Raw genomic sequence first — 9,737 nt, forward strand, 5'->3', positions numbered from 1 at the left:
ACACAGTTTAGATCTCCTTCAAAGCTTAAATGATGTGTATTCATATTTGGAAAGAGGACAAGACTGAAATCATAAATCATTATCCAAGCTGGGGGCATACACACAGACTAGTATAACTGGTATGTGAAAGATTCTGTCTGAGACAATGATGAAATGCCCATTGTAATCAGGTATTATTTTTTTCTGGTAAAAACTGAAACTTGGAAATCAAAGCAGTGCTCTGCCTTTAAGTTAAATAGGGAATTAAATACTAAATACACACCCATGGCCACCTAAGTCTTACATGACCTTTTACACTATATTACCAAAAGTATTCACTCACCGCTCCAAATCATTGAATTCCCATAAACACACTCCTAAACCTTGTGGAAAGCTTTCCCAGAAGACTTGAAGCTTTCATGCACATATGAACTTGAAAAAAATTATGCGGAAGGTTAGGCCAGTTTGCCAAAATTTCATTGCAGCAACTCAAAATGGTACTCAGTAGTTTGTATGGGGCATGCTCCTAATCAGATGATGGATTGGGGGATCTCCTCCCAGATCTGGACCAGGGCCTCGCTGAGCTTCTGGACAGTCTGGCGGCATCGAATGGCCCTAAACATAATGTCCCAGAGGTGTTCTATTGGATTTAGGCCAGGCGAGTGTGTGGGCCAGTCAATGTATCGATTCCTTCATCCTCCAGGAACTGCCTGCACACTCTCACCACATGAGGCTGGGCATTGTCGTGCCCAGGAGGACCCCAGGACCCACTACACCAGAGTAGGGTTTGACAATGGGTCTAAGGACTTCATCCTGATACCTAATGGCAGTCAGGGTGCTGTTGCATAGCCTGTACAGGTCTGTGCATCCCTCTGTGGATATGCTTATCCATACCATTACTGACCCCTCAACAAACTGGCCATGCTGAACGATGTTACAGGCAGCATAATGTTCTCAATGATTTCTCCAGACCCTTTCACGTTTGTCACATGTGCTCAGGGTGAACCTGCTCTCATCTGTAAAAAGCATAGGGCCCCAGTCATGGACTTGCCAATTCTGGCATTCTATGACAAATGCCAATCAGGCTTCATGGTACCAGGCAGTGAGCATAGGACCCACTAGAGGATGTCGGGCCCTCAGACCACCTTCATGAAGTCTATTTCTGATTGTTTGGTCAGATACATTCACAGCAGTGGCTGCTGGAGGTCATTTTGTAGCTCTGGCAGCACACATCCTGTTCCTTCTTGCACAAAGGAGCAGATATTGGTCCTGCTGGTGGGTTAAGGACCTTCTACAGTCCCGTCCAGCTCAGTAACTGTTTGTCTCCTCTAGTTCTTGAGACTGTGCTGGCACATACCTGTGCAACCTCTATAGGGTACAGGTATCACCTCATGCTACCAGTAGTGACACTGACCTTAGCCAAATGCAAAAGCTGTGAAAAAAACAGTCAGAAAAGATGAGGAAGGAAAAAATGTCATTGGCCTCCACCTGTAAAACCATTCCTGGTTTGGGTTGTTTTCCCCTCTAGTGCATGACAGGTCGCGTGATTTGTTTGTGAAGGAAGACACCTGAAACACTTTAATTAAAAAATGATAACATTTAATCTATTAAAGAATCAGAAGAAATCACATGTACATATGGGCAAATCTTGTTGAGGGAGAGACAGGCCTTCTCAGCAGCTGCCTGTGGCTCCCTCCCCAGAAGAGCACTGCTCTAAGCTAAACACAACAATTTTATACTGCCACTATCTACATGTAAACAGAGTCTGGGTGCTATGTGTTGGCCTTCGTCATTTGGTCATGTCCAAGCTGGTTTTTCATGACCCAGCTTCCTCTCAGCAGCAATAAAGCATAAAGCACATCTTCTCCCCTGATGTTTTAATTAGTCATACAGAGCAATCTTGTCCAGATTAATAACAGAACATGGCGATGTTTTAATTGTACATACTGTGGCTGAACCTCCAAGCTAAGATGCACTGAGACTGAGAAGTTAGTCTGGCACTTTCTATCTGTTGCTCTCTGTCTAATGTATTATTTAATTGTTTATTATTTCGTTGGTCCACTGTTTATTAATTAATTCCCTGGAGTTTACTTTTAAACATTTGTCCATTTGTCATTTTATTCTTTGGGTAAAAAATAAAACCCCAACATGCACCTTTTGTCAATTTCATTAACACCAGAGCAGCTTAAGCTGATTAACATCCCTCTCTGCTACTTAGCTGACCAGATCAATGTCCCAGAAGTTTAAGTGACTTGATGCTGAACTCTGATTAAAAAGTGTTGCTTTCATTTTTTGAACAGTGTATATATTATATACACTGTATATATATATACACACATATTTTAGATATGAAACCAGCTGCAGTGTGTGACCAGCCCCCCCATCTCTGAAATAAGAGGTGGCCTGAAACTCTGTATGGGAAATGTAACATTAGATGCCACTCAAAACATTCAGTTAGATAAAGCCAGATAATCCTGCACCATTTACTGTCATTCTGTCCTCCAGAGACAAAACAAATGTAACATTAGACACAGAAATAGTTATCCATATCTGCTTGCCTCATTTCAGCATCCTCACTAACTGGCATTGCTAATAGAGTTCTCCCTGATGTTTGTAAAATGCTTCTGCTGCAGCAGAGGTGTCAAAGTGATCATTGCTACCATTGACGGTGATGCAGAGATGGGCAGGATGGTGTAGGGCAGGGGTATTCAAATAAAATTTAAAGAGATCCAGTCATACAAAATTGGGATTTTACAATATAGTTTAGTTTTCGTTAGTTTTAGTTTTTTTATACTTTGTCAGGTGAAAGAGTGACTATTGTGTAATAGAAACTCGACAGAAGATATTCTTTTAAAAATTGCATTCAACAACCAACTGTTCACCAAATAGCAGCATTACGTGTTTAACGTGTAATATTAAAGACACACATCAACATGAACAGGGAGAAAAATCAAGAAAAACATGAACTCCAAAACTCAAACTCTACAATAAAATTCAGCGTCAGTGCAGTACACGTGCTGTAAAACATCAGAACACAGCGATTGTTTGACAAAAACAAACTGAACTCTTTGAAGGAATCAAAGCTCAAATCCAGCTGCATCCTGATGTTCTCACCACCTGAAGCTGCTTCTGTTTTGGAGCTACTCAGAGAGCTAGCTTGGTTAGATGCTCGCTAATTAGACTTGCAGGGTCTTTGCGGCCTCTGTGCACAACCTACGGAAGTGTCCGTCCTTGTGTCGGATTTATGCTTGTGTAGCTGGATTATGTGTGTTAATTACCTTGTGGTCCGTGTTGGTGTTTTTTGGTCCTCGCTCTTTGTGGTCAGTGTTTTGGCTGCAAACATATTTGTCCCTGTTTTTTCACTTTCTTCATTCCCTCACGTCTATTCCGATGGTTTCAGCAGTCTCCCTCCAGGAAATTGCTGACATGTGTGAGTCCTTATATTGATGATTTGATTATTATTCCTGATTGTTATTCTCTGATTGGTAAATTCAAACACTGCGGTGAAAAGTAGCCAGAAACACTCAAGGACTGAACAGGCTAATCACAGCATTGTGGGCTGCGTGGACCCAACGAGAAACCCCGTTAAGGGATTCTGCTACTTTCTCGGCAGACTGCTGCCAGCGTGGTGAGCACACATGCACACAGTTGCCCGATGGAGCTCCCAGCTTTAACTGCTAGAGCGGAAAGAAATGATTTCATATCAATCCACAAGGGTTTTAAAACAACGAAAACGAAGGTCATTTTTATCTATAATTTCAGTTGGTTCTGTAAAACACACAATACAGTTTTAGTTAGTTATTGTTTTTTCCCTTTTAATTATAGTCTTTATTTAGTTCAGTTAACAAAAATGTTTTTTCAATTTCAGTTTTCGCTATTTCGTTCATTTTCGTTAACTATAATAACCCTGTTTGTTACAAAGTTTACGGCTGGCAGGAACCAGCTTGGTGGTATCACGTGGTATGGCCAAACTCACATGCAATTGGTCAGTGGGTTTCCTTGGACGCTTCACCACTACCATAACTACCACTGTGAAAGCTGCGCCGGTAAACCAGAAAGTGCTCAACAAGATTTCTGTTTTGGTATTAGGTTCGGGTCCGCATGGAACATCATTTCGGTCTGTATCCAGACCGAGGTCCCTCTGTTAGTGACCTCTGGTGTAGGGCAAATGTTATTATTATGGACAGCCACATAATAAAATGACACATCATACATGATCACAAGCAAAGAAAAACAAGAACTGTCCTTGCATATTAGAAAATTATTACAACAGTCTTTTCTTACAGAGTGGTAATGGCAGAAAGAAAACGAGCCAATTACACTCATTTATTTATTTAAGTTGTCACTTGCTTATCACCTTCGTCAAGATGTGTGAAGATGAGGAGTTAGAATATAATATAGAGCAGCTTTTAACAGCTACTTTCCTTCATGCCAAATTTTATAAAATTCAAGTGCAATTTCAGCATGTCAGGCTTCAGCATGCTTAGGCTGTGCTCACTTTAATCAGTTCCCTTGATAATTGCAGGACCTTAATGTCATGTATTTGAGGACAGCAACAATACAGAAATGAGAACGTTAGAGATGGCACATTGCTGTATACCATCCATCTATCCATCCATCCATCCATTTTCTTCCACTTATCCGGGGCTGGGTTGCGGGGGCAGCAGCCTAAGCAGAGAAGCCCAGGCTTCCTTCTCCCGAGCCACCTCCACCAGCTCATCCGGGGGGACTCCAAAGTGTTCCCAGGCCAGCAGAGAGATATAATCTCTCCAGCATGTCCTGGGTCTGCCCAACGGCCTCCTCCCGGTTGGACATGCCCAGAACACCTCAACCAAGAGACGCCCAGGAAACATCCCAGTCAGATGCCTAAACCACTTCAACTGGCTCCTTTCGATGTGGAGAAGCAGTAGCTCTACTCTGAGCCCCTCCCGAATGGTTGCACTCCTCACCCTGATCTCTAACGGAGAGGCCAGCCACCCTTCGGAGGAAGCTCATTTCTGCCACTTGTATTCGCGATCTCATTCTTTTGGTCACTACCCAAAGCTCATGACCGTAGGTGATGGTAGGGACGTAGATTGACTGGTAAATCGACAGCTTCACTTTCACACTCAGCTCCTTCTTTACCACGACAGACCAGTGCAGCATCCGCATCACTGCAGATGCAGCCAAATCCGTCTGTCAATCTCCCTCTCCCTCCCCCGTCACTGATGAATAAGACCCTGAGATACTTAAACTCCTCCGCCTGGGGCAGCAACTGGTCCCTGGGGTGGAGTGGGCACTCCACCACTGAAATTCTGTCCATACAAATTATGAATAGAATTGGTGACAAAGGGCAGCCCTGGCAAAGTCCAATATCCACAGGAAACAAGCCCGACTTATTGCCGTCTATATGGACTAAGCTCTCGCTGTGGTTGTATGTGGACTGAACGGCCCGCAACAGTGGGCCAGACACCCCATACTCCCGCAGCAAACTCCCACAGGATACCCCAAGGGACACAGTCAAATGCCTTCTCCAAGTCCACAAAACACAGACTGGATGGGCAAACTTCCACGCACACTCGAATATCCTCAAGAGGATGAAGAGCTGGTCCAGCATTTCGCAACCAGGACAAAAACCACATTGTTCGTCTTGAATTTGAGGTTCGACTAATGGATGTACCCTGCTTTCCAGCACCCTGGCATAGACCTTACTGGGGAGGCTGAGGAGTGTGAACCCCCGATAGCTGCAGCACACCCTCTGGTCTCCCTTCTTTGAGATGGGGACCACCACCCTGGTCTGCCAATCCAGTGGCACTGCCCCAGTTCTCCATGTGATGTTGCAGAGGCATGTTAACCAAGACAGCCCTACAACATCCAGAGCCTTCAGGAACTCAGGGCGAATCTCATCCACCCCAGGGGTCCTGCCACCAAGGAGTGTTTTAACCACCTCCGTGACCTCATCCCGAGTGATGGGCAAGATGTTTCCCTCATCCCCAGACTCTGCATCACAATAGCCAGTCTCAATAGCCAGGGAACGGTCCGCCAGGGTTTCCACCCTTGGCCACCGCCTGACTGCCCGCTGTAAACGACCTAACCGTACATTAAGTTTTAAAAATGTGCTCACTTTTTAAACATATACAACAAGAAAAGTAGGTCTAGTGGCCAAGGTTGTTAAGCATTATGCTTTGTAAAGATAATAAGCAGCTCCACTGGCAGTCAGTATTTTCCTTTGTGTTGCCTTACATAACAAACTGTACTGTACAGTGGATGCTATGCTAATGTTGCTGCATCTGCTGTCTGTGTACGTATATGTAATTTATGTGGCTGCAGTATTCAAATGTCATTTTAAATGTTACTTTTTCCTCTAACAACATGCTTTATGGATAACTTTGTTGCATCTGTTAGCTGTGTGTGAATTCATGACTGTCCTGCTCGCTTCTGTGAGGCAGTTAATGTCATTCTTGATGCCTGTAACATTACCTTTGATGATGTATGAGGCTTGTACAATTGAATAATGATGAATTATAATGGCCTACTTCAGTTACCAAATGTGATTTAGATCCTGATTTTCTCTATGCCCACCCTCATTGTCAGATCTGTCTTTGTTACTGGGGCAGAGCTCCAGATTAGCTCTTGAACTTGGCCCCCGCGTGCTCAGGGATGTGGCTTGGGATGAAGATAAACTTCACAGTTTCTGTTTCATTACAAAGATGGTGACAACCTTGTTTTAATATTTCAGATTGTTTGCTGGGTTGTGTGACACTAACATGAATGTTAACTCTGTGAACATTAGCTTGTTAGCTGAGAGGACATGGATCTGCTGCTTGACATTTTTAGTTGTAGCACCTGGACGGCAATGGTAGGTTTACTAAGACAGATATCTGCAGTGGATGCATACATTGAGAATAAATGAAATCAGCCTAGGAAGTGACATATGCATGAGCTGCTTCTAAGGGAGTGACAGTGTCCTACACGGTGGTTTCCTGCTGTCCCATGAAAAATTAAGCTTTCTGCATATTTTTCTTATCATGTCCCTCTAGTACAACGTACATGCAACCTACATGAGGTAGAAGGGCTCCATTCAATGAGCAGAGGAACAGTGGAGGGGTCTTATAAGATCTGGTGTCAACAGGGTCATCAAACAGGTGACTTATCAGGTAGAACTGTACATTATATAAAGTAACAGGTGTGGCTGAGATGAGTTCCAAAGCCATGAACTACTTCAATTCAATTCAATTTTATTTATATAGCACCAAATCACAACAAACAGTCACGTCAAGGCGCTTTGTATTGTAAGGTAAAGACACTACAATAACTAGAGCAGAATAGTTTTGTCCAAAAGGATCCAGTTAGATGCTAAAGTGAGAACTGAAGCCGTAGATCTGCTGTGAGTGTTTGAGTTGGGACTGACCCTGTTGGAATGCCATCGTATGGCTTCATAGCACCTACAGAAGCAGTGAGGATTCCTCAGTCCTCAGAAGAAGGTTCTCCTTACTAGGACAATTGCTATTGTCATTACATAATAAATACAGATACTGGGACGACCAGATTCATGCAGGAGCTGTTTGTTGCTATGGAACTACACCCACCGCTCATGTCACTGTACAGATAAAAGCATGCGTCTACCATGACAGGAAGCTCATGCTCGTGACAGCGTGACGGGATGTAAACATTAGAAAGAAAATAGCTCCAACATAAAAATGCTCACAGCAAGGTTTAAACAGGATTTTTAAAAAATATATTTCTAAATGTTTTTTGTCAATATGTGAAAGTTGAGTAAATCACTTTAATACTAGGCAGGAAATGTAACATTAAATGGGAGCCAACACTTGTGTTTTCAGCTGTTAGTTTACTCATTGCTGACTATACATCCAGTTGTACCTCAAAAAGAACACTTTATGTTTACTGAACACCGCTGCTTGCTGGTATTGTTTTATGCATATGCATAGAAGAGTCTTTGAGGTGCTAAGCTCTGTGTTTTGCAATGCTTATACTTGAGATGTACAAGTCTATGGGCTGCGACTGAGCCTTACTATAAATATGCTGTAAAACCTAAACCACGAGCTAAAGGAAGCCGTAAAGATAAGATAAGATAGTGTTTATTTGTCACATGCACATTTATACACAGTACAATGCACAGTGAAATGTATTTTGTACCTGCAACCTAATAAACACACACATATAAATAAGAAGAATAAAAAAAAAAAAAAAAAGTAATTCACACTATACACTATACTCTATATACTATACACTATACACACTTTTTAAATTATAATATTTACACTGTGCAATAATGGTCCAGTTAGGGCTCAGAGTTGAGCAGACGGATGGCTTGTGGGTAAAAAGCCCCTCAGACCTACAGCAAGTCCTATTTTAGTGACACACTAGCAATTAATCTTTGTTAATATAACAGAAAAACTAAAACACTTCTTTATTTCAAGCCCATTTCATCTGAGACAGTGAACAAAGTGACAGAAGAGGAGAGGAAGCTTCAGGAGGACTTTAATACGTGTCCTGGAAATTCCACATTTCTAGCTGACAGTCTACATCTCTCTGTTATGTCATTTCCCCGTCCACCCTTTTCGCCGGCTGAACAGCCCCTGCTTCTAGTGACCACAAGCTTTTGGTCTGCCTTTCTATCCCTTCAAAATCTTCTCTCTTTAATCAACGCCCTCACCTTTTTCAACTCATCCCTTTCTACCACTTTTCTCCACACATCCTGCCTCTGCTTCCTAAGCCCATTAGCCAGTTTGTTTTCCACAGCTGTAGGTGAGACAGATTAAGTAGAATTAGTTCCAGGCAGACTTTCATCACCTGCACTGAATCGCCTCCTCTCCTCTTGCTTTTTTTTTTTTTTTTTTTTTTATGCTGTCACATCATTTCCGCCCCTTTATCTTCATTCCCCCTGTTTCTACTGTAGGATATAGTGCTTCTTTTCCATCCTTTGCTGTCATTTTCATTTTTCGCTTTCATCGTTTCTCCCTGCTCATCGTGATGTTTGGAAAAACCTTGAAATTGCATTCTGGATCTTCCAATTTTGAGCCTTTAATTTTATTTTACCCTGTTTCCTTCTTCAACTCCATCTGTAAAGTTCCAGATATGTTCGTTATTTCTTCTTCTTTTTTTGTGGTTATTTGTAGAGGTGTTCAGATGGAGGTTAAGTTGACATTGTTGCATTTTAAGGAAAACCCAGTTTTTCTTGCATTCCTGCATGCACATACATTTATGCATACACATCCACTCTGAAAGGCATAAGTGACAGCTGACTTTTTTATGATCAGTAAAACAAGGGTGGGGAAACACTGGCTAACTGGGAACAGGTGTGGCCGACTGAACACAGGTGATATTAGTTAAGGCCAACAGGAGGAAAGGAAGTAGGAGTGTATAAAAAAACTTTCAAAGTAAAAGAGGAAGTGAAGCTGACAAGTGTCAAGAGACCGAAAATCACAAAGCAGAACTCTATTAGAACGATCAATAAAGCAAAGGCAGTGGATCAGTTTGATTTAAGATACCGTGAGAAAACAGTAAGTTATGCCAAATGCTACTGTAGCACTTGTGTCACAATCAGACAGATGTATGAGCTACTGGACCAGTTCTAGGTTCGCTGGAGCAGTGGAGCAAAGCACAGTGAAGAGACCAGAACCAGGGACCCTTAAATGGAAAGCCGGCACTTTTAATAAAACAAAAAGCATTAAACAGGAACACTTACAATTAATGTCAAATAGATCGCACTTAACTCAGAATACCAATTGAGTATGAGTAGAACCCACTTAACACAA

Source organism: Archocentrus centrarchus, chromosome 21 (assembly GCF_007364275.1).
Source record: "Archocentrus centrarchus isolate MPI-CPG fArcCen1 chromosome 21, fArcCen1, whole genome shotgun sequence".
NCBI classification, from domain to species: Eukaryota; Metazoa; Chordata; class Actinopteri; order Cichliformes; family Cichlidae; genus Archocentrus; species Archocentrus centrarchus.